The following is a 23,408-nucleotide window of genomic DNA, read 5'->3' on the forward strand; positions in this document are numbered from 1 at the left end:
CCAAGATCATCTTCCGGTCCAGAGTCCTCTCCATTGAGCAGGATGAGACGTGCTCACGTTTCTTCTTCCAAAATGTACACAGAGAGAGCTCTGTTATCAGCAGCTTGAAGGAACAGGATGGCTCAGTAACGTCTTTGCAATCCAACACAGCGGCACAGTGGCGCAGTGGTTAGCACCACAGCCTCGCAGCTGCAGTGACCCGGGTTCAATTCTGGAGACTGTCTGTGTGGAGTTTGCAAGTTCTCCCTGTGTCTGCGTGGGTTTTCTCCGGGTGCTCCGGTTTCCTGCCAAAAGACTTGCAGGTTGGTAGATAAATTGGCCATTATAAATTGCCCCGAGTATAGGTCGGTGGTAGGGAAATGTAGGAACAGGTGAGGATATGGTAGGAATATGGGATTAGTATAAATGGGTGGTTGATGGTCGGCACAGACTCGGTGGGCCGAAGGGCCTGTTTCAGTGCTGCATCTCTAAAAAAATATTAAGGATCAGCAAATCCTCTAATGCTGGGCTGTGAGACGCGAAGCCCACAGACAGCACGGCTCCCCAGTTCTTCCTGTCATCTATCACAGAGGTCTTGGATGACAGCAGGAGGGAGAGACTGGACAAGCCGCTAACTCTGGACGAGCTGACAAAGGCCATCAGGTCCATCGAGACGAGTACATCTCCCGGAAGCGACGGCTTACCGGTTGAGTTGTATTCGGCCATGTGGGACTGGGTCGGCCCAGACCTGCTGGAAGTATACGTGAGTACGCTCCTGGCCGGCAGCATGTCAGAATCCATGAGGAAAGGCGTCATCACCCTCATCTACAAGCGGAAGGGGGTGAGGGCGGAAATCAGAAATTGGCGGCCCATCTCACTGCTTAATGTTGATGACAAGATTCTGTCCAAAGTCATCGCCAGTCGAGTCAAGTCTGCTCTGGAGTTGGTGATTCACCCTGACCAGACCTGTACTGTACTCAGCAGGAAGCTCTCTGATAGTCTCACACTACTCAGGGATATGGACATCTGCCTCATCAGCTTGGACCAGGAGAAGATTTTTGACAGGATATTGCACACATTCATGATGGACGTGCTCTCCAAAATGCGGTTTGGGGAGGGAATCTGCAATTGGTTCAAACTGCTGTACACAAACATCAGTAGTGCAGTCTCAATCAATGGGTGGGAATCATATGGTTTCCTGATCCAATCTGGAGTCAGACAGGGCTGTCCTCTCTCCCCTGTCTTGTCTGATTGCTGTATCGAACCTTTTGCAGAGTCCACTAGGAAGGATGCAGGCATAAGAGGGGTGACAATCCCAGTCAGTGGACGCACTGAGGTAAAAGCCTCCCCGTACATGGACAATGTTGCTGTCTTCTGCTCGGATCCACCATCCCCTCGCAGACAGATGAGCATCTGCGACCAGTTCGAACCAAAGTCAACTATGGCAAGAGTGAGGCCATGTTCTTTGGGAACCGGGCCGACCGATCCTTTGTCCCCTTCACCATCAGGTCAGACTACCTGAAGGTGCTGGGGATACGGTTCGGAAGGGCCGGGGCCTGCTCCAAATCCTGGAAGGAGCGAGTGGCCAGGGTGCACAATAAACTGAGTGTGTGCGAGCAGCGATCTCTCTCCATTGTGGGTAAGAAAATGGTCATCAGGTGCGAGGCACTCTCGTTGTTGCTGTACGTGGCGCAGGTCTGGCCCATACCCCACTCCTGCACTGTGGCAGTCACCCGAGCCATTTTCCGCTTTATCTGGAGATCTAAAATGGACCAGGGCGGGAGGGACACGATGTTGAAACCTCTGGACAAGGGCGGGAAAAATGTACCCAACGTCGCCCTCATCCTGATGACCACCTTCGTGTGCAGCTGCACCAAGCTGTATGCAGAGCCCCAGTACACAAACACCAAGTGTCACTATGTGCTGAGGTTTTATCTGTCCCCGGTGTTCCGAAGGATGGGTCTGGTCACATTGCCGCGGATCGCTTCATCCAGTTGGACTGTGCCATACCAGCTATCCTTCGTGCGAATGTTTCTGCGGGAAAACAGCTTTGACCACCAATCCATCAGGCAGTGGTCTGCACGGAATGTCCTCAAGGCCCTACGGGAAAAGGAGATGGTGGATCCGGTCGGATGGTTCCCCGAGCAGACTGCCAAAGTCATTTGGCAGAATGCCTCATCACCATAACTTTCAAACGAGCACCAAGATGTAGCTTGGCTGGTGCTAAGAAGAGCCCTTCCTGTCAGATCCTTCCTGCATGCCCGAAGTCTCGCCCCCTCCACACGCGGCCCTCGAGGTGGCTGCGGTGGGGAAGAGGCAGTTGCCCACCTCCTTCTGGAATGTGTCTTTGCAAAGCAGGTGTGGAAAGAGATGCAGTGGTTTTTGTCGAGGTTCATCCTAAGCAGCTCTGTAACACAGGAGTCTGTGGTCTCCGGGCTGTTCCCAGGGATGCACACCGAGATAAACATTAACTGCTGCTGGAGGACCATCAATTTGGTGATAGACACTCTTTGGTCTGCCCGAAACCTGCTGGTCTTGCAGCGCAAAGGGTTGTCCACGACCGAGTTTTGCAGACTGGCACATTCCAAGGTCCAGGACTACGTGCTGAGGGACGCACTAAAGCTTGGGGTAGCCACTGCAAAGGCTCAATGGGGAAAGACCACTGTGTAAGGTCCCCCCGCCATAGTGAACTGGGCAGCTGGACCCATTGGAAACCCTTGTGCTGTCTACACCAGATATGGGTTTGCTGTAAAATGTCCATGTCAGGTAAAATGGAGTGGAAGGGTTGTGAGGCAACTCACTCCTGTATTGAAGAAAACTGATTTCCTTTGCACTTTTTGGAATGTCAACTTGGTGCTGTTTTGAACTGTTGTATAATGCATTTTTTACAGATTTATATGAATAAAGCATATTTTTAGGAATAAAAACCTGGGGATTCATATGCATAGTTCTTTGAAGGTGGCAGGACACATTGAGAAAGTAGTTAGCAAAGCATATGGGATCTTGGGCTTCATAAATAGAGGTACTGAGTACAAAAGTAGGGAAGTTATGCTGAACCTGTACAAATTTCTAGTTGGGCCACAACCAGAGAATTGCATCCAGTTCTGGTCAACACACTTTTGGAGGGATGTGAGTGTCCTTGAGAGGGTGGAGGAGATTTAACAGAATGGTTCCAGACATGAGGGATTTTAGCTGCAAGGTTAGGTTGGAGAAGCTGGGGTTGTTCTCCTTGCAGCAAAGGAGATTGAGGGGAGATTTGATAGACATGTACAAGATTATAATAAATATGACAGGTTTAGATAACTTACAGGGCGATGGGGATAGAGCGGGGGAATGGGACTGAATGGATTGATTTACATGGGCTTGATGGGCAAAATGACTTCCTGTCCTGGAGTGACTCCATGACTCAATGACTCTCTCTCCTTCTCTCTCTCTCTCTCTCTCTGTCTATCGCTTTACCTCTCTCTGCCTCTCTCTCTCTATCTGTCTTTAGCTGGTCCTCGAACTTTCTATTGCACTCTCTCTCTCTTTTTTTTCACTCTCTCTCTCTCCATTGCACACATATTTGTCAATCACATGTCAAAGAAGGAAGCGTAATGAAGGAATGGCTGCGCCCTTGAAATTGTTTCCAGCAGAATAGTTAAATGTTTAAAGTTTCTGTAGGGAGTTTGACCTGAGATGGTGAGACACAAGGATGTGACGTTATTAAAGTCTTCACCAAATGTAATAGGGAATAATTTTCTTCACTGGTGAACCCAAAGGAACAAATATGGCACAAGAATAAGAAAAGTCAGAGGATTGAGAAACATCCAATGGTTCTTCACATGTACAAGTCAGCAGACCCACAGAAAAACAGTAGGTTGAGAGTTCAGATCCAGTGATAGACTGGACAAATATCGAGCCAGTGCTTTTTTCTTTATAAACCTGACATCTGTCCACTTGTCTATTGCACCTCGTCTCGATGTATCTGATAATACTGATACTATTTGTATTCCACAGTTGCTTTGAAATCACAGGCAATATAAATGGATTGGGAATGTCAATGGTCAGGAACCATTAATGGATTGGGAAAGTCAATGGACTGGAAAATATCAGTGGATTGGGAAATTCTATAGACTGAGTTATTTCAATGGATTGGGACAGTTCAGTACATTGTGAAACATCAATGGATTAGGAAACAGGAATTAAAGGGACAGATGGAGTTCAACCTGGAAAAGTGTGAAGTGATTCATTTTGGAAGGTCGAATTTGAATGCAGAATACAGGCTTAAAGACAGGATGCTTGGTAGTGTGGAGGAACAGAGGGATCTTGGGGTCCATGTCCATAGATCGCTCAAAGTTGCCACCCAAGTTGATAGGGTTGTTAAGAAGGCGTATGGTGTGTTGGCTTTCATTAACAGGGGGATTGAGTTTAAGAGCCGCGAGGTTATGCTGCAGCTCTATAAAGCCCTGTTTAGACCACACTTGGAATATTGTGTTCAGTTCTGGTCGCCTCATTATAGGAAGGATGTGGAAGCTTTGGAGAGGGTGCAGAGGAGATTTACCAGGATGCTGCCTGGACTGGAGGGTATGTTTTACGAAGAAAGGTTGAGGGTGCTAGGGCTTTTCTCATTGGAACGAAGAAGGATGAGAGGTGACTTGATAGAGGGGTACAAGATGATGAGAGGCATAGATAGAGTGGATAGCCAGAGACTTTTTCCCAGGGCAGAAAGGGCTATCACCAGGGGGCATAATTTTAAGGTGATGGAGGAAGGTTTCGGGGAGATGTCAGAGGTAGGTTCTTTACACAGAGAGTGGTGGGTGCGTGGAATGCACTGCCAGCGGTGGTAGTAGAAGCAGATACATTAGGGACATTTAAGCGACTCTTGGATAGGTACATGGATGATAGTAGAATGAAGGGTATGTAGGTAGTTTGATCTTAGAGTAGGTTAAAGGTTCGGCACAACATCGTGGGCCGACGGGCCTGTACTGTGCTGTACTGTTCTATGTTCTATGTTCCAGATGAAAGGATTGCATTAATCAATGGATTAGAATGTGGAGAGGCAGGAGTAAATGATGCCATTTTAAGTAGGGGGCCAGGGGTTAGTAGAAACAGACCACGGCTATTTTACTCTCTATCTCACTCCTTTCTTCTATATGGCTCATTATCACATCCTCTCTCTCTCAGAGCGGTGGGAATCACTGGAATCCACACTTGTTGCTCAGGTTGTTTGGTTCCGGGAAAATACAAGGTCCACATCAGATTGACAGGGAAGATAAATGTGATTCAGAGCCAATCATATTCCTTTTGGTGATGTGTGCTCAGCCTTGTTATATCAGCAAAGGCAGCAGGAAATGCAAATCCTGAAGAGTTTTGATAGAGTGAAGAAGGAGAAAGTGTTGCCAGTGACAGAAGGGTCAGTAACCAGAGGAAACACTTTTAAAGTAATTGACAAAAGAATTAGAGTTGTGATGAGGAGATTGTTTTTTCAGCAGTGTGTTGTTCTGGTCTGGAATGCAATCCTGAAAGGTCAGTGGAAGCAGATTCAATGTTAACTCTAAATGGAATTGGATAAATACCTGACATGGAAAATATAACAGGGCAATGGGGGAAAGGACAGGAGTGCGGGATGTGGGATTAATAGAATAGCTCTGTTAAATATCAAGCAAATGCACAGTAATAAGGTTCAGTGCTTGGTCCTCAGATATTTTCACTCTATCAATGGCAGAGAAAGCTCAAGGGACCATGTGGCTACTCCTCATGTTCTTCCCAGTGTCCAGGATAAAGTGTAACATGACACTGATTTCCAGATGGCCGACACAAATGCAACAGACATCTTTTCTGGAAACATCACATTTAAAGTGAGAAACTAATCAAAAAGCACGTACGGGGATTGAACCCGTAATCTTCAGTTTACAAGACTGATGTCTTACCACTTGGCCACCATGCCTTTTCTAAATGGAGATCTGAGGCTCCAGAGGCGGATTTGTGATTCTTTTTCAATTTGGTTGAAACAGCATCGAGAAACATGCACAGAAATAAAGAGGGATTGTGGAATGGGAAACAGATCAGCCTCATTTACATCATCAGCATCATGAAATCTTCATTCAGACGTTCCATTCCCATCCTCAGATTTTCTCACATCTGTACAATAGTATAAGAGTGGACATTGGGTTGTTACTGGGCAGATTATATAAATAGACTATGTGCATCATCACAGGAAGTGATGTAATATAATCTGTACAGCACCTCATGGAGAGTTGTCGATGAAACCTTCAATGCAAGATGTGCAGAGAAAACTCAGGTTATTTTAACCGTCAGATTCTTATAAATTCTGTACTGAGCCTTGACAGATATCAGAATATTATATGGGGGCCACAGTAAACCAAAGCGAAGATGGAGAAATCTTTGCCTGCACCTTTGAAAAGGTCACTGGACTGAACCAAGCCGAGGAGTGGCCGAGATGGTTCCAGAGGTTTGCAAGGTATCGTACTGCATCGGGTCTCGTGCAGAAGCCAGACATCGAGCAGGTCAGTACGCTATTGTCTGCAATGGAGGGAGTGTGCAGGCAACATCCTCATGAAGAACAGAAGGCTACATGTGAAGAAGTTATTAAGGCACTCAAGACCTATTTTAATTGAGGAAAAAAATGTCATCGTGGAGCCAAAGTTAAAACGCTGTATTTGCTGACAACGCAACCACCAGGTGACGCTGTACTAGCACATGCGCAAATGCAGCCTCTTCCACTGAAACGTCACTGTCTGTGACATTCAGGCAGCTGCCAGGATTAAAGATGGAGCTACTCAATTTATCACAGAAAACAACTTCGACACAAAAATCCCCTCAAAGGTTGCCATCACCGCCTCCGTCCCACCCCAACAGTCCCCCGCTACCTCTTGCGCATTCGCCAGTTATATCGTACCAAGTCACCTTAATTCACCTAAAGTGAATTACTTTAGGAGCAGTGACTGTCGTTTCATAAGCAAATATGGCACATATCTACACAATGGACATGTTTTGGTTGATACTCGGAGAACGTTGCGCTATTTGAAGTCTCATTAGAAGGACAGCACCTCTGACAGTGCTGCACACCTTCTGTAATTCAGTGAGGTTTCATGGAGTCATAGAGTTACACAGCACAGAAACAGGCCCTTCGGCCATCATGTCCGTGCCGGCCATCAAGTACCTATCTATTCTAATTCCATTTTCCAGCACGTGGCCGTAGCCTTGTATTCTGTGGCGTTTTGAGTGCTCATCTAGATACTTCTTAAATGTTGTGAGGGTTCCTGCCTCCACCACTCCTTCAGGCAATGTGCCCCAGATTCCAACCACCCTCGAGGTGAAACATTTTTTCCTCAAATCCCCTCTAAACAGTGCCATCCCATTCTCCGGACGATCATTCCCCGCTTCCCCCCATCCCACTCTCTGACTGCTCACTCCCCACTTCCCCCACCACCACCCCCATCCTGCTTTATGGCCGCTCACACTCCAGGCCATGGGCTCTGCCGCTTCCCTCCTCTCGGCCACTCGCTCCAACATTGCCCCATCTCCCCTCGAGGCTCGCCTTGCTTTATCGGGTGGTGCGGTGAAGAATGATCGAATGTTGGAGCGACAGGCCGAGAGGAGGGAAGCAGCATGGCTTAGAGCTAGTGTCTGGAGGGACGTGGGGGGGAAGCGGGGCGTGAGTGGACGGAGAGAGGGCAGTGCGGGGGTGGGGGGGTAGCAAGCGGCCGGAGGGCGGGGCAGCGGGGTAGCGAGGAGCGGGCTGTGAGCGGCCTGGAGTGAGTGGCTGAGAGGGGGGTAGAGAGTTTTCCCGCGCATGCGCCACTTCGTCCTGGAAGACGTCGGCTGAGCATGCGCAGCATCTCAGAGCGCAGGAGAGAGTTTGTGCATGTGCGCAGCTTGGAGCACTCTGATGACGTCGGCTGGCTGCTGCATTGTCAGGAATCACTTTGAATTTAATAAGCGTACAAAACAGAAAGGGGAGAGTATTCATTCATTTATCAATGACTTGTGCAATCTCACGGAGGATTGTGAATACCGCAACTTAAGAGAAGAGCTGAATGGAGACAGGATTGTGTTCGGGGTATTAGACAACACCCTTTCAGATCATCTACAGTCCAGGGCTGATCTCACATTAACGAAAGTGATTCAATTGAGCAAACAAGCAGAGGTTAGAAAGTTTAACCAATCCGTTGTCCGAGGGGACAGGGAGAGTCTGATCTCGAGAGTTGCAGACTCAATTGAATTTGTTAAGAAAGCAAAAGGAAAAATTAGTGGTAAAAGACAAGAAAGACGGGAAGAGCATCTAGTGGTAGCTGCAACCAATTGCAGTAGGTGTGGCCGAGAGAGACACAAGTGGGAAAACTGCCTCGCCAAAGAAGCTGAGTGTTTTTCCTGCAGAAAGATGGGACACTTTCAGTCAGTGTGTGGCAGTAAAATACCAGCACTGAATATAATTAAAGGGAAATCCCGAGAGAGAAAAAACATTAATGAAGTACAGAATATCCAAAGTGTGGAAATATATTTTTTAGGCGAAATCCAGGAAATAAAGTGAGAGTTGCTGGACGACAGAAATTCTGAAATATTTTAAGATAGAGGTAGATAGATTCTTGATAAACAAGGGGGTGAAAAGTTATCGGGGGCAGGTGGGAATGTGGAGTTGAGGTTGCAATCAGATCAGCCATGATCTTATTGAATGGTGGAGCGGACTCGAGGGGCCGAGTGGTCTACTCCTGCTCCTAATTGGTATGTTTGTATGTAAGAAAACATGTTCTAGATACAATGAGAACTATCATTTGTTTGGAAATGGATTTGAACCCCCTTTTATCAAAAGGTTATAGAGCTTTAATTTTTCTACAATTAACAGGCAAATCCTTGTGGAGTTGAGATTGACAGAAACAATGGGCTGGATTCTATAGAGCCCTCGACGTCGAGCTCTGTGGTGGGGGTGGGGTGGGAGCCGCCTGAAGATGGCCCCGGATGAGACCCGCCACCGACCTCAACGCCGGCAGGGCCTGGCTCGATATTGCCGGCGACGGCGAGGCCTTGTTGGGGACCTCCACCGCTCGGCAACGGGACCACAAACCTGCATTAATTATTATCCCATCACTTCCTGATGTTCCGCTGCGATCTTCAGCCCAGTGGCCGGCACTGCCGTGCCTTCGGAGCCCCATCCGGGCAAATGAGGTGCAACACTGGTGGGGAGGGGGGAGAAGGTAAGTTTCTCAGTGTGGGGGAGGGGGGGCGGAGTCAAATTAATGTCATGGGTGTAGGGGATGGTGGGAAGGGTTACACTTTACAGTTTGTGCAGTTTTGGGCGGAAGGTCAGATGGTAAAGGTAGGTTTTGGGAGGGAAGGGCAAATAATTAATTTAACTGTTATTGGGGGGATGGGAGAGAGGCAAAAGCAATGTATTTATTTCATTTCATTTAATCTTCCTTTAAATATTTTCCAGTAGGACTAACAGCCCTTTAAAAACGGCTGACACTCCAGGACAGTACCAAGGCAGTGCTGCACTATCAGAAATGCTGTTTCTCAAGTGAAACAGAAAACTGAGGATCCCTCTGCCCTCTCAGGTGGATGTTAAAGGTACCATGGCACTATTTCAGAAAATATAAGGGGAATTATTTCTGGGATGCTGATCATTATTTAACCCTGAATCAACATCACTTAAAAACAGATTATCTCGTTTTTATCACGTTGTTGTTTCTGGGAGCTTGCTGTGCGCACATTGGCCACCATGTTTCCTGCATGACGACAGTGACTACACTTGGAAAGTCCTTCATTGGCTATAAAAGGCTTTGCAATGTCCTGTGGTCGTGAAATGCAAGTCTTGCTTTTTCCATTGTTATCAGTGTCATTGTGATCAAAAGATAGGATTCGTGAGCACAAAATTTAAATCACTTTTGATTAAACTAATGTAAAAGCATCTATATTCTTGCACTGCACTTAATAATCTCCATCTTCCTATCCTTACAGAGTGCAATGTCATCGACCCTGAAATTGATTCCAGAATCTCATAGAATCTTAGACTCATAGAAAGTTTAAGGCACAGAAAGAGGCCACTTGGCCCTCAGACAATTTCAGCCCAGTTCTGATGAAAGGTCACAGACCACAAACGTTAACTCTGTTTCTCTCTCCACAGATGCTGCCAGACCTGCTGAGTATTTCCAGCATTTTCTGTTTTTATTTCAGATTTCCAGCATCTGCAGTATTTTGCTTCTGTGTTAATTTGGAAGTTAAAACTGATCCACCTGTTTACAATTCACACTGGGGTCTCCCATGAAATGATTCTGTATAATATTGATATAATGAATACAGATTCCGACACAGAGCTTCCTGTGGGGAATTGGGGATATGAAAACCAGCAGACTCTGCAGGGATTTCCACTGGGAGCACAAATTCACAAAATCTACCTTTTATATATCGATTCATTTTGATTGTCCTTCTGGAAAATTATTTTGCAACAATTTAAACATCAACCCACAGCTCCATGACTGGGTCAATTATGAGGTCATCCTCTGACAGGTCGTGTGACAGCTGGAGCCACAAGACATCAGAAACAGATTTGTGACTGGATTAAAACCCGGAATCCTGTCACAATGGCTTTTCAAATAAAGCTGTTGCTGTTTGAAAACACAGCAGTTAAACTTTCTGCCTGACCATGAGGGGAGCTAGGGAGAAATTTACAAAACTCAATCCTTCAACAAAATAGTTCAAAAATCATTAATATCGAAATCATGTGAGGATTTATATGCAGGAGAAACAAGCAGAATATAGAAAGTACAGAGGAGAGCTGAAAAAGGAAATGAGATCAGCAAGAGAATGTATGAGAAAAGATTAGCAGGTCACATAACTGGGAACACTGAAGTCTTTTACCAACATATGGACAGTCAATGAAAGGGTGGGTCAATTAGGAGATCCTGTGGAGGCAGAGGGTGTGGCTGAGGCACTAATTAAGTATCACAAAATAAGCGGATGCTGCAAATGTCACAGTAAAGGAGGAGGAAGTGAAGAAATTGGACAGGATGAAAATAGATAAAGAGGAGACAATTACAAGGTTGGCAGCTCTCACAGTAGAAAAGTCACCCAGTTTGAATGGGCTGTTGAGGGAAGTAAGGGTGGAAATATCAGAGACTCGAACCACAATCTTTCAATCCTCCTTAAATATGGGAATGTTGCCAGAGGACTGGAGGATGCAGGTAAGCTTGGGTAGTTCGATCTCAGTTTAATTTGACCATTTCTATCATGTATCCATTGTAATAACTAACAAGGTCAAGAAAGCCATTTTATAATTAACACATGACCAAAGGAGCCATTTTGTGTTCAGTACTAATGTGCCGTGTAGAGGACACTATTTGTGCTTAAACATTAGCACAACACGGGAAGAAACGGTTACCGATTATAAGCTCTCACTCAATTGGTGCAGAGTATGAGCGCCAGGGGTTACTTCTGACAGTTGAAGAGATCATCGCATCTCATTGGATAGCTACCACCCACTCCAAGCTGGGCATCCCCCAATCAGTTAGGTGCTTTCCTGCCACAACCTGCTTGCTTCAATGGGTGCTTGGAGCTTAGAGAGTCATCTCTCAACAGGCGGATCGATAATCAATGCACCAAGAAAAACAAGCTCAACAAAGAAGACACCAGTCCTTCGCATCGCAAGCTGGAATGTGAGGACCATGTGTCCTGGCCTTACTGACAACCTTCTGCAGGTTGATGACACACACAAGACAGCTTTGATGGACAAAGAACTCACAAGGCTCAATGTGGGCATTGCTGTGCTGCAAGAAACTAGACTCGTTCAAAGTGGATCCCTCAAAGAGAAACACTACACCTTCTTCTGGCAGGGGAAAGCCCAAGAGGCAACTCGTGAGCATGGAGTGGTTTTCACAGTAAAAAACACGCCACTTGAGATGAGTGAACCAGCCACAGTAGGCTCAGAGAGACTTCTTACTCTTCACTTGTCAACAAGCGTGGGCCCAGTTAATCTCATGTGCATCTATGTCCCGACACTCACCTCCACCCCAGATGTCAAGGATCAATTCTATGTGACACTTGATACTGCCATCAGTAGAATTCCCAGCACTGAGGGACTGTACCTTCTAGGAGACTTCAACGCAAGCTTGGGTCCTGACTACAGCTTGGCCAACAAGCATAGAGCACCAGGGGATTGGCAAGATGAATGAAAATGGACAGAGGTTGCTGGAACTATGCTGTCACCATGGATTCTGTGTGATGAACAGCTACTTCCAGGTCAAGCTGTGCCACATGGTGTCCTGGAGACATCTGAGATCACACCACTGGCACCAGCTAGACCTTATCATCACCAGACATACCACCCTCAGCAGTGTCCTCATCACTCACAGCTATCACAGCGCTGACTGTGACACTGAGCACTCCCTGGTGTGTAACAAGGTCAGGCTTCAGCCAAGGAAGCTTCATCCATCCAAGAAGAACGTCGTCCTCAGATCAACACTTGACGAACCACTGATCCAGAAAGGACCCAGGAGTTCCTCAACATCCTCGATCAGGCTCTTTCAGACAACAATGCTCAAGGTCTCAGTGCGGTGTCAAAGTGGAATCATCTGTTAACAAGCAGATGGAAAGGTGAGTGGAGCATTACCTTAAATTCTACATAACGGAGAATATTGTCATTGAAGTGGCTCTCAGTGCCATTCCAGACTTCCCTGTCATGGAGGAGCTGGACAGTGACCCCACCATAGTGGAGCTCAACAAAGCCATTGACCATCTTGCCAGTGGTAAAGCCCCGGGAAATGATGGTATTCCACCTGGAATCATCAAAAGTGGAAAAGCGGCTCTACTGCAGCATCTCCATGAACTTCTGTGTCTCTGTTGGAAGGAAAGATCTGCACCTCAAAACATGCGTGATGCAAACATTGTCACCTTGTACAACAATAAGGGGAATCGCAGTGACTGCAGCAATTAGCGAGGCATCTCCTTGCTAAGTATTGTGGGGAAGGTCTTTGCTCGCATTGCTCTGACCAGATTGCAGACCCTGGCATCACACATCTATCCTGAGTCGCAGTGCAGCTTCAGAGCTGGTAGATCGACAGTCGACATGATTGTCTCACTTCGGCAGTTACAGGAGAAGTACTGTGAACAGTACAGACCACTCTACATTGTCTTTACATATGAACATACGAATTAGGAGCAGGAGTGGGCCACTCGTCCCTTCCAGCCTGCTTCACCATTCAATAAGCTCATGGCTGAACTGATTACTCCACATTTCCATCTACCTCCGATAACCTTTCACCCCCTTGCAGATAAAGAATCTATCCATCTCTCCCTTAAAAATATTCAAAGACTCTGCTTCCACTGCCTTTTGAGGAAGAAAATTCCAAAGACTCACGACCCTCTGAGGGGGAAAATTGCTCCTCATCTCTGTCTTAAATGGGTGACCCCTTATTTTTAAACAGTGACCCCTAGCTCTAGATTCTCCCACAAGGGGAAACATCCTTTCCACATCCACCCTGTCAAAACCCCTCAGGATCTTGTATGTTTCAATCATGTCGCCTGTTTCTCTTCTAAACTCTAGTGGATACGAACCTAGCCTGTCCAATCTTTCCTCATATGACAGCCCACCCATTCCATGTATTAGTCTAGTAAACCTTCTCTGTACTACCTCCAATGTATTTACATCCTTCCATAAATAAGGAGACCAGTACTGTACTCAGTATTGCAGAAGAGGTCTCACCAATGCCCTATATATCTGAAGCATAACCTCCCTACTATTGTATTCAATTCCCCTGGCGATAAATGATAGCATTCTATTAGCTTTCCTAATTACGTGCTGTATCTGCAGACTAACCTTTTGCGATTCGTGCACTAGGACACCCAGATCCCTCTGCATCTCAGATCTCTGCTATCTCTCACCATTTAGATAATATGCTTTTTTATTCTTCCTGCCAAAGTGGACAATTTCCCACTTTCCCACATTATACTCCATTTGCCAGGTCTTTGCCCATGCACTTAACCTATCTATATCCCTTTGTAGTCCCCTTTATGTCCTCTTCACAACCTACTTTCCGACCTATCTTTGTCATCAGCAAATTTAGCAACCATACTTTTGGTCGCTTCATCAAAGTCATTTCGAGAATTGTAGAAGGTTGAGGCCCCAGCACAGATCCATGTGGACCACTCGTTACTTCTTGCCAACCAGAAAATGACCCATTTATGCTGACTCTCTGTTTCCTGTTCGCTAGCCAATCTTCTATCCATGCCAATATGTTACCCCTGACACCATGAGCTTTTATTTTCTGCAATAACCTTTGATATGTCACCTTATCCTTCTGGAAATCGAAGTACAATACATCCACCGGTTCCCCTTTATCCACAGCACATGTAACTCCCTCAAAGAACTCCAATAAATTGGTTAAACATGATTTCCCTTTCACAAAACCATGTTGACTCTGCCTGGTTACCTTAATGTTTTCTAAATGCCCTGCTATAACATCTTCAGTAATCGCTCCTAACATTTTCCCTAAGACAGATGTTAAGCTAACCGGCCTGTCGTTTCCTGCTTTCTGTCTCCCTCCCTTTTTGAATAAATGAATTACATTCGCTACTTTCCAATCTAACAGAACCTTCCCGAAGCGAGGGAATTTTGGAAAATTAAAACCAGCGCATCAACTATCTCACTAGCCACTTCAGGACCTGGCGACTTGTCAGCCCGCAGCTCCAACAATTTGTTTAGTACCACTTCCCCGGTGATTGTAATTTTCTTGAGTTCCTCCCTCCCTTCCATTTCCTGACTTACAGCTAATACTGGGATGTTATTTGTATCCTCAATAGTGAAGACCAATCCAAAGTATCTGTTCAATTCTTCTGCCATCTCTTAATTATCCATTATTAATTCCCCAGACACACTTTCCATAGGACCAACACTCACTTTGTTAACTCTTTTCTTTTTAAAATATCTATCCAAACTCTTACTAGTTGTCTTTATATTTCTTGCTAGCTTTCTCTCGTCCTCTAATATTACCTTCCTTATCAATCTTTTAGTCATTCTTTGCTGTTTTTTATATTCTGTCCAATCTTCTGACCTGCCTCCCACCTTTGCACAATTATCGGCTTTTTCTTTAAGTTTGATAGTATCTTTAACTGTTTTCATTAAACATGGATGGTGAGTCCCACCTTTGGAATTTTTCTTTCTCGTTGAAATGTATCTATTCTGTGAATTCTGAAATTTTCCTTAAATGTCTGCCACTGCATCTCTATTGACCTATCCCTTAACCTAATTTGCCAGTTCACTTTAGCTAGCTCTGCTTTCATGCCCTTATAATTGCCCTTATTTAAGTTTAAATACTAGTCTGGGACCCACTCTTCTCGCCCTCAAACTGAATGTAAAATTCAATCATATTATGATCGCTATTACCTAGGGGCACCTTAACTATGAGGTCATTAATTAATCCTATCTCATTGCACAATGCCAGGTCTAGTATAGCCTTCTCTCAGGTTGGCTCCAGAACTTATTTTTCCAAGAAATTATCCCAAAAACATTCTGTGGACTCCTCATCTAGGCTACCTCTGCCCATCAGAATTTTCCAGTCTACATGGATATCAAAATCCACCATAATTATTGCTGTACCTTTCTGACAAGCTGCCATTATTTCTTTTTTATACCCCATCCTGCAGTGTGGTTAATGTTAGGTGGCCTGTACACCACTCCCACAAGTGACTTCTTGCCTGTATTATTTCTCATCTCAACTCAAACTGCTTCGACATCGTGATCTCCTGAACTTAGGTCATCCCTCTCTATTGCGCTAATACCATCATTAATTAACAGAGTTACCCCACCACCTTTTCCAAGCTTCCTGTCCTTCCTAAATGCCATGGAACCTCCAATATTCACATCCCAATCGATGACGCCCTGCAGCCAGATCTCTGTAATGACTATCAGATCGCACTTATTTATTCTATTTGTGCTCTCAGTTCATCTGTTTTGTTTCGAATGCTCCATGCATTCAGATACAGAGCATTTAGTTTTGTCCTTTTATTATTTTTGTAACCTCTAGCCTTATCTGTTGATTTACTCTTAGATTTGTCTGCTCTGTCCCTTCCTGTCACAGTCTGTTTATCATTTCCCATATTTATACCTTTCTCTCTTGCCTTGTCTCTCCTCCTTGATTCACCATATCTTCCCAAATTTGATCCCTTGCCCCCACTATTCAGTTTAAAACTGTCTCTACTTCCCTCGTTATGTGGCTCGCTAGAACACCGGCACCAGCACGGTTCAGGTGTAGAGCGTCCCAACGGTACAGCCACCACTTTCCCCAGTACTGGTGCCAATGTCCCACGAACCAGAACCCACTACTACCACACTAGTCTTTGAGCCACGCATTAATTTCTCCAATCTTATTTGTCCTATGCCAATTTGCACATGGCTCAGGTAATAATCCAGAGATTATTAACTTTGAGGTTCTGCTTCTTAATTTGCTGCCTCGTTCCTCATACTGACTTTGCAGAACCTCTAACCTTGTCCTGCCTATGTCATTGGTACCGACATGGACCACGACGACTGGATCCTCCCCCTCCCATTGTATGTTTCTCTCCAGCCATGAGCAGACGTCCTGAATCCTGGCACCGGCAGGCAACACAGCCGTCTGGACTCTTGCTCTTTGCTGCAGAGAACAGAGTCAATCCACCTGACTATACTGTCCCCTACTACCATTACATTCCTTTTTTCTCACTCTTTGAGCCGCAAACTTTTTTTTTATTTCCAAAATATACTTTATTCATAAAAACCTGTAACAATTACATTGCCAAACAGTTTAAAACAGCATCAAAAAATACAAACATTTCAAGGGAGATCAGTTTCCTTCAATACTGTCATGTGTTTCTTCCCAACCCTTCCGTTTCACAATTGTCATGTCAATTACAGTTTTACATTTACAGCAATTGAGAATATTAACGAGACAGTTCGAGGGGTTTCCCATGGATCCAGCCCCTCAGTCCAGCTTGGTGGGGGAACCTTGCACTGTGGTCTTTCCCCATTGAGCCTTTGCTGCGGCTGCCCCAAGCTTTAGTGCGTCCCTCAGCACTTAGTCCTGGACCTTGGAATGTGCCAGTCTGCAACATTCGGTGGTGGACAACTCTTTGCGCTGGAAGAGCAGCAAGTTTCGGGCAGACCAAAGGGCGTCTTTCACCGAATTGATAGTCCTCCAGCAGCAGTTGATGTTTGTCTCGGTGTGCGTCCCTGGGAACAGCCCGTCGAGCACAGACTCCTGTCTTACAGAGCTGCTTGGGATGAACCTTGACAAAAACCACTGCATCTCTTTCCACACCTGCTTTGCAAAGGCACATTCCAGGAGGAGGTGGGCGACCGTCTCTTCCCCACCACAGCCAACGCGGGGGCACTGTGTGGAGGGGGCGAGACTTCGGGTGTGCGTGAAGGATCTGACGGGGAGGGCCCTTCTCACCACCAGCCAAGCTACGTCTTGGTGCTTGTTTGAAAGTTCTGGTGATGAGGCATTCCACCAAATGACTTTGACGGTCTGCTCGGGGAACCATCCGACATGATCCACCGTTTCCTTTTCCCGTAGGGCCTTGAGGACATTCCGTGCAGACCACTGCCTGATGGACCGGTGGTCAAAGGTGTTTTCCCGCAGAAACTGCTCCACGAAGGATAGGTGGTACGGCATCGCCCAACTGCATGGAGTGTTCCGCGGCAATGTGACCGGGCCCATCCTTCGCAACACCGGGGACAGATAGAACCTCAGCACGTAGTGACACTTGGAGTTTGCGTACTGGGGATCTACACACAGCTTGATGCAGCCGCACACGAAGGTGGTCATCAGGATGAGGGCCACGTTGGGTACATTTTTCCCGCCCTTGTCCAGAGATTTGAACATCGTGTCCCTCCGGACCCGGTCCATTTTAGATCCCCAGATGAAGCGGAAAATGGCTCGGGTGACTGCCACAGCACAGGAGTGGGGTATGGGCCAGACCTGCGCCACGTAGAGCAACAACGTGAGCACCTCGCACCCGATGACCAGGTTCTTACCCACAATGGAGAGAGATCGCTGCCCCCACATGCCCAACTTTTGTCGTACCTTGGCTGCTCGCTCCTCCCATGTTTTGGTGCACGCCCCGGCCCTTCCGAACCATATCCCCAGCACCTTCAGGTCGTCTGACCTGGCGGTGAAGGGGACAAAGGATCGGTCAGCCCAGTTGCCAAAGAACATGGCCTCGCTCTTGCCGTGGTTAACTTTGGCTCCCGAGGCCAGTTCGAACTGGTCGCAGATACTCATCAGTCTGCGCACGGACAGCGGATCCGAGCAGAAAACGGCGACGTCATCCATGTACAGGGAGGTTTTGACCTGAGTGCCTCCGCTGCCTGGGATTGTCACCCCTCTTATGCTCGCATCCTTCCTAATAGACTCAGCAAAGGGTTCAATACAGCAAACAAACAAGACCGGGGACAGAGGGCAGCCCTGTCTGACTCCAGATTTGATCGGGAAACTTTCAGATTCCCACCCATTGATTGAGACTGCGCTACTGATGTTTGTGTAGAGCAGTTGGATCCAATTGCAGATTCCCTCCCCAAACCCCATTTTGGAAAGCACGTCCATCATGTAGGTGTGCGATATCCTGTCAAAAGCCTTCTCCTGGTCCAGGCTGATGAGGCAGGTGTCCACCCTCCTGTCCCGTACGCAGGCGATCGTATCCTTGAGGAGCGCGAGACTATCAGAGATCTTCCTGCCGGGTACAGTACAGGTCTGATCGGGGTGAATCACCAACTCCAGAGCAGAATTGACTCGACTGGCTATGACTTTGGACAGAATCTTGTAATCAACATTAAGCAGTGAGATGGGCCGCCAATTTCTGATTTCTGCCCTCTCCCCCTTCTGCTTGTAAATGAGGGTGATGATGCCTTTTCTCATGGATTCTGACATGCTGCCGGCCAGGAGCATACTCTCGTATACTTCCAGCAGGTCCGGGCCGACCCAGTCCCACAGGGCCGAGTACAACTCGACCGGTAAGCCGTCGCTCCCGGGAGTTTTACTCGTCTCGAAAGACTGGACGGCCTTTGTCAGCTCGTCCAGAGTTAGCGGCTTGTCCAGTCTCTCCCTCCTGCTGTCATCTAAGACCTCTGTGATAGATGACAGGAAGGACTGGGAGGCTCTGCTGTCTGTGGGCTTCGCGTCATACAGTCCAGCATAAAAGGATTTGCTGATCCTTAGTATGTCGGACTGCGAAGACGTTACCGAGCCATCTTCTTCCTTCAGGCTGCTGATAACAGAGCTCTCTCTGTGTACCTTTTGGAAGAAGTAACGCGAGCACGTCTCATCCTGCTCGATGGAGCGGACTCTGGACCGGAAGATGATCTTGGAGGCCTCCTTGGCAAAGAACGAGGCCTGCTGGCTCTTCACCTCTTGGAGGTCCTCCTTGACCTCGACCCCCATTGACTGCAACCGGAGTAGATTTTGCATAATTTTCTGGAGTCGGGACACTTCCCTCTGTCTCCCTCTCGCCTTCTGAACACCTGTGTGGATGAAGAACCTCTTGATGTTCTCCTTAATCGCTTCCCACCAGTGAACTGGAGACTCAAAGAGGGGTTTCACGGTCCTCCAACCATTGTAATCCCTTTTGAGTTCCTCAACGTTCTCTGGGGTCAGCAGTGTCGCATTGAGCTTCCACGTCCCTCTGCCAACCCGCTGGTCGTCCTGTAAGTGACAGTCGGCCAGTAAGAGGCAGTGGTCGGAGAAGAACACCAGCTTGACGTCGGTGGATCCGACCGTGACAGCACGGGACACAAACAGGAAGTCAATCCTGGAACGGGCAGACCCGTCCGATCTTGACCATGTGTATCTGCGCTGCGCTCCGTCTGCAGGTTTGCTGAAGACGTCGTGCAGTTTGGCATCTTTAACTGTTTCTATTAGGAATCTGGACGTAGCGTCCAGTTTGCTGTCGTCACTGCCGGATCGTCCAGCCGCATCGATGATGCAGTTGAAGTCACCGCCTAGGATGACCGGCCTGGACGTCGCCAGCAGCAGTGGGAGCTGCTGGAGGACGGTCAGCCGCTCGCTGCGTTGTACCGGGGCGTACACGTTGATCAACCGGAGCGGAGCGTTGTTGTACATCACGTCTGCTACGAGGAGGCGGCCGCCCACCAACTCCTTAACTTCGGAGATGGTGAAGTTACCTCCCCGCAGCAGAATACCCAGGCCGGAGGAACGGCAGTCATTACCCCCCGACCAGATCGATGGCCCGTGGGACCACCATCGCGACCACTGCCTGTAGGTGCTGAGGTGTGGTATTCCACACTCCTGCAGAAACAGTAGGTCAGCTTTGACCTTGGCAAGGTAATCCAAGGTTGAAACACATCGCGTAGTAGATTTAATGCTACGCACATTAATGGAAGCAATTCTTACACCCATTTTTTACTAAAAATTAGTTGTTGCTTCCCATACCATTTGTCCTCGCTAGTCCCAGTCCTTCCCCTTCTGGATGTTCCTGCATACCCATCGTATGCGCAAGCAGTTTCACGTTGGTTGGGCTCAGAAACCCCTCCTGATTTTTCATGCAGGGTTTGTACCGCTCGGGTGACATCGGGTGGGGGTCTTGTAGGCAGAGAGGATTGGGTTGTCCTCAGCTGCTTCCATCTGTTCCTCCTCGAAAACATCACAGCTCCCGGTCTCCAGGAGCTCAGGTGCGCCAGACGTGTCTTTGCTCCCGGTGTCCCGGAGCTGAGATGCGTTGGCCACGTCGTTACGTGTGGGGCATTGGGGTTGGGGCACGCCGGGCCCATCACAGCTTCCAGTGCCCGGGGGCTGGGTTGCTCTATCATCCATCTCGGAGTTCTGCCGCCTCTTTTGAAGGGGCTGTCGCTCCAGCATTTCCCCGTCCAGTCAAGAGGAGTTGTTGCAGTCTGATTCAGAAGAGAGCCTCCTCTTGCCACTGGTTTGGGTGGTGGCTTTGGGATGTTTTTTCTTTGTGGTTTTCCTCTGGACCACTTGCCACTGACCTGTTTGTCCATCTGCTGCCTCCTCCTCCATTGATTCTGTCTGTGGAGGAGGGGTTTCCGGGCGCTGGATAGGTGCTGGGTCGTTGGTTTCAGCTGCCTCCCCTTCCTTCTCAGGTTGAAGTTCCTCGCTGCGGAGAAGGTTGCTGGTCTCCTTTCGAACAGCGTACGCCTTCGTCGAACCTTCTCCCGGCCTTTCCTTGGACCTTGCCGCCTGAGCATAGCTGAGGCAACGTTTGGGGCAGGTCTTGTAGAGATGGCCTGCCGCACCGCACAAGTTGCAACACTTAGTCTGCTTTCAGTCCTTGGTCTGATGGCCTTCCTCCTTGCAGTTCTTGCAAACAAAGGTGCTGCAGTTGGCTGCCATGTGACCAGATTTGCCACAGGTGCGGCAAACTCTGGGCTGCCCAGCATAGACCAAGAAGCCTCGACTTCCCCCGATAGCGAAGCTGGAGGGAGGGTGGATGATGGCTCCACTGGGATCTACCTTCAAGGTCACCTTGACCTGCCGCTTGCTGGTCCAGATCCCAAAGGGGTCCTTGACATCAGTGCTGCTGCCGGCCACCTCGACGTACCTTGCGAGAAAGGTGAGCACATCCACCACCGGAACATGGGGGTTGTAGAGGTGAATCGTCACCACCCGGTACCGTTGTGACGGAAGCGTGAAGAGCGGCTCCGCTGTGAGGATCGACAGTGGCGCCCGGTCCCCTTTCACCTTGAACGCCTTGAGAAACTTGATGCATCCCGCCACGTTCCGGAACGTCACGTCGAAGTATCCACTGCTGGGGAAATCCTGCAGGCAGAAGACGTCCGTCGCTTGAAATCCGCAGCAATCGAAGAGAAATTTCTTGATGAAGAAGGTGCGATCGACCGGTGCATCTCCTTCCTTGTCCTTCACGACCACCCGAACAGTGTTGCGCACTCCCTGGCCCGAAACTCGAAAATTGGTTATAGCCATTTTACTCAAAGTTCCCCCAGGATCAAAAGGCAATGATCATGGTCTCTTCTCAATCAAATAAGCACTGATAAGAACAGATACTACACTTGCTGCAGATGTGTTTGCTCTGGATCACACTGGCATCCAGGAGCTCCCACATGCTGCAGCTGTGACACATCACCTGTCCTGTCATCCTTAACGTGTTTCAATTAACTACTTAATTATTTTATTCAATTGTTTATTTTATTGTATATTTTATAAAGCTTACTACTAGTTTGTTTACTATTTTAAACATTTGGACTAAAATGGACCTTAATCACTTTCCAGATACTCATCAAACATGCAGCTTTTTCCAAACCAATCAACTACCTGCTTGCCTGTGATGTCACAGCTTACCAGATCCTCACCAAACAGCTCCTTCCACAGCACCGAAGCAAGAACCAAATCCTGGAAACTCACCCCAGCGGCTCTCTGTTTCCCTGCTCTCACTCTCCATTGTGATGTCACCCCTTGATTTTTTTACCCCTGCTCCGCTCCTGCCGTGCTCCTCTCTCTCTCGCTCTGTCTCTGAGTCGGTGCTTTTGACACACTTGTTTACTCTGTTCCGTTGTGCTCTTCTGTCTCTGGTCCAAAATCTGACTCTGGTGGGATTTGAATCCACAACCTTTGAATACCTTCTTTATCAGTATTTCGAAGTCCAACACGCTATCCATTGCGCCACAGAGCCACACATATTTTGAACGACATCACCAAGGCCTTTGTGATCTTGTCAGCAGAGACTGACTCTTCAAACTGCGATGGAAACTCGGCTGCCCTCCTGAACTCTTGGGCATCATCTCTTCTTTCCACGAGAACATGCACAGTTCCATCAGTTACAATGGAGCAACATCAGACACTTTCAAGATCAGCAGTGGGGTAAAGCAGGGCTGCGCGCTGGCGCCAACTCTCTTAGGAAAAGAGGAACATAGGAGTCGGCCATTCAGCCCATCGAGCCTGATGATTCCGAGACTCGGGTCCTGAATCTAAACAAAGAAAACTATGAAGGTATGAGGCGGGAGTTGGCTCTGATAGATTGGGGAACGTTACTTAAAGGGTTGACAGTGGATAGGCAATGGCTAGCATTTAAAGAGCGCATGGATGAATTACAACAATTGTTCATTCCTGTCTGTGCAAAAGTAAAACAGGAAGGGTGGCTCAACTGTGGCTTACAAAAGAAATTAAGGGAAGTATTAGATCCAAGGAGGAGAAATATAAAATGGCCAGAACAAGCAGCAAACCTGAAGATTGTGAGCAGTTTGGAATTTAGCAGAGGAGGACAAAAGGATTGATTAAGAAGGGGGAAATAGAGTATGAGAGTAAGCTAGCAGAGAACATAAAAACTGACTGTAAAAGCTTCTATAGATATGTGTAGAGAAAAAGATTAGTGAAGACAAATGTGGGCCCCTTACAGTCAGAAACGGGGGAATTTATAATGGGGAACAAAGAAATGGCAGACCAATTAAATACATACTTTGGATCTGTCTT

At 47.5% G+C, this 23,408-nt stretch overlaps 1 non-coding gene across 1 annotated transcript; it reads right to left on the reverse strand.

Annotated features, from left to right (window-relative positions):
• Positions 1 to 22,520: 22,520 nt before the first annotated feature.
• On the reverse strand, positions 22,521 to 22,611 carry trnar-ucg (transfer RNA arginine (anticodon UCG)). The gene is given in 2 exon segments: positions 22,521 to 22,556; positions 22,575 to 22,611. It is a non-coding gene; the product is annotated as a tRNA-Arg (tRNA).
• Between the last annotated feature and the right edge of the window lie 797 nt (positions 22,612 to 23,408).

Source organism: Heterodontus francisci, unplaced genomic scaffold, assembly GCF_036365525.1.
Source record: "Heterodontus francisci isolate sHetFra1 unplaced genomic scaffold, sHetFra1.hap1 HAP1_SCAFFOLD_86, whole genome shotgun sequence".
Lineage (NCBI taxonomy): Eukaryota > Metazoa > Chordata > Chondrichthyes > Heterodontiformes > Heterodontidae > Heterodontus > Heterodontus francisci.